Genomic DNA, 2,604 nt, shown 5'->3' on the forward strand with positions numbered 1-2,604 from the left:
TTGGGGAAATTTTTCTTTTAGCAGTATTAATAAGTCTGAGTTATTAGGGTAACATTCCAGATCAGGAAACACATACCCAAGGAATTAGGGAGACATCCAAAATCAGGGTAGACTATACATATGGGGAACTGGAGAGACATCCCAGGTCAATAAAGACATGCCTAGTTGATTAGGAAGACCTACCTGGTCAGGATAGGTACATCTGGTAAAATAAAATACTGCAGAGGAGAAAATCTTGTGGAATTAGGGAGACATCTTAAATTATAGTACATGAACCTGAAGAACAATGGAGCCCTCCCAGGTCAGAGTAAGACAAACCTGTTGATAAGGGAGATTTCCAAGGTCAGGGCAGGACACCAAGGGAATTAGGTTTAGATAGCTGGGAATTATGAAGACATCTAATGTCCATGTGGACACACCTGGAGAACTACACAAACGTCTCAGGTTGGAGTAGACCAGGGAAATTAGACATCACAGGGCAGGGTAGACATATCTGGGCATTTAGGAGGGAATCCCAGTTAAGGACAGACACACCTGAGCACTTAGGGAGACAGCCCCCCCAAGGAAGACACACTTAGGGAATAAAGAAGATATCCTAGGTCAGATTAGATACAACTGGGGAATATAAGATTATTCAATGCTAGAGTAGACACAACTGAACCTTTAAGGAGACATCCCAGGTCAGAGCAGACAACTTGTAGAACTAGGGAGACACCCGTGGTCAGAGTAGACACTTCTGAGTAATTAGGGAGACATCCCAGGTCAATATAGACACAACTGGGAAGTAAGAAAATAACACTGGCCAAGGTAGACAGACCTAGGTAAGTAAGGTATATTCCAGGTATGATTAGACACATTCTGGTCAATTAGAAATTGCATATATCAGAGTTGACATATCAAGGGTACAACTCAGATCAGAACAGACACGCCTGGGATATTAGAAGTCCCTGACCAGTATAGACAAACATGGGAAATTAGGCAGACATCTAACATCAAGGTAGAAAACCTGGGTTAATTAGTGAGACATTCCAGGTCAGTTAAACAACTGGGAATCTAGGGAGACATCCTGTATCAGGGTAGAAACAACTGGAGAATTTGAAGTCATCCCGGGTCAGAGGAGCCATACCTTTTGAATTAAGATGATAGCCTAGTTTGGAGTGGAGACACCTGGGGAAATGAAAGACTTTCAACATCCTCGTAGACACAGCTGAGACTATTCAGACATCCCAGGTCACTGTAGGCAAATCTGTGGAATTAGTGAGACATCCTAGATCAGAGGATGTTACCTGGGAATTATGGAGGAAACCCGGGGAGTTATGGAGAAAACCTAGACACACCTGGGTAATTAGTGAGACACTGCAGCCAGAGTAGACACTCAGATTATTAGACATGCTTGGTCACCATAAACACACATGGAACACCAGGGAGACATCCCAAATCAGAGTATATGCACCTGGGGAAAAAAGGAATCATCCCAGGTCAGTATAAACTCAAATGGATAATTAGGGACACATCCCAGGTCCATTTAGATTACTTGAGATATTAGCTCCCTAACATCTACCCCTGTTCAAGTAGACAAAACCTGGGTAATTAGGAAGTCATCTCAAGCCAGTTCAAAAGTTGGTAATTAGTTAGATCTCAGGTCAGAGTAGACACACACGGAAAATTGGGAGAAACCCAGTGTCATAGTAAACACACCTGGGGAACTAGGAGACCTATCAGGTCAGGGTCAACACACCTTGGCAATCAGGGAGACAGCCCATGTTAGAGAAAATACACATCGGCCTGTGTAGACCCTCTTGGGGAATTAGGCAGATATCCAAAATCAGGGTATACACGTCTGAGTAATAAGGAAAACATCCCAGGTCCTTGTGGATACACCTGGAAATAAGGGAAACATCACAGTTCAGTGTATACCCAGTCAGGGGAGTAGGAAGGCAACTTAGGGTAGGCTAGTCTCACCTGGGTTATGAGAGAAAATCCCCAGGTCAGCGTAGACACATGGATGACACAAGCAGACTTCACAGAGGAGAAAATCCTGTGGAAATAGGGAGGTGTCCGTGTTAGGGTACAGTTACAGTATATGCACCAGGGGAACTAGGGGATTGTCCTAGGTCAGTATAGATAACTGGGGAAATTGGATAGAAACTCCACATCAGGGTGGACAAATCTAGGGAATAAGGGATACAGCTCGAGTCAGAGTAAACAGTCTTGGGCAAATAGGGAGACAAACCAGGTCATTGTAGATACACCTGGGGAATATAAGAGACATTTCAGGTCAGGGTAGACACAACTGGGGAATTAGGAATACATCTTTGTAACTGGCAGGCCCCTGGGCCTCTTGGCTGCGGTCTGGGGGCCCCTGGAGAATGCTGAGTTGGGCAGACACCCATGGGCAAGAGAGCCTTTGTAGAAACCCAGGTTTCCAGAAAAGTTCAGCACTCCGTTAAGATCTCTATCATCTATCTATATGAGTTTGCTATATGATCTATACACACACACACACACACACAGTTTGGACACCTTGGAGTGGGTAAAAGGAACTCTGCAAGCACCACCCCTTCTCCCAAGGTGGTACAGCTCAAAGACATAGGAGATAGTATC

At 44.5% G+C, this 2,604-nt stretch overlaps 1 long non-coding RNA gene across 1 annotated transcript in view; it reads right to left on the reverse strand.

The window, feature by feature from the left end:
- Positions 1–2,045, reverse strand: part of LOC112818735 (uncharacterized) — a 28,194-nt gene extending 26,149 nt beyond the window's left edge. Inside the window, exons 1-3 of the long non-coding RNA XR_012377358.1 lie at positions 1,963–2,045; positions 1,338–1,453; positions 1,127–1,246 (exon numbers count right to left, since the gene is read on the reverse strand). This is a non-coding gene — a long non-coding RNA (uncharacterized lncRNA). The remainder of the gene's footprint in view (positions 1–1,126; positions 1,247–1,337; positions 1,454–1,962) is intronic.
- Between the last annotated feature and the right edge of the window lie 559 nt (positions 2,046–2,604).

This window comes from Callorhinus ursinus, unplaced genomic scaffold (genome assembly GCF_003265705.2).
Source record: "Callorhinus ursinus isolate GAN/ISIS: 27379988/994484 unplaced genomic scaffold, GSC_fseal_2.0 scaffold280, whole genome shotgun sequence".
Taxonomy (NCBI): domain Eukaryota; kingdom Metazoa; phylum Chordata; class Mammalia; order Carnivora; family Otariidae; genus Callorhinus; species Callorhinus ursinus.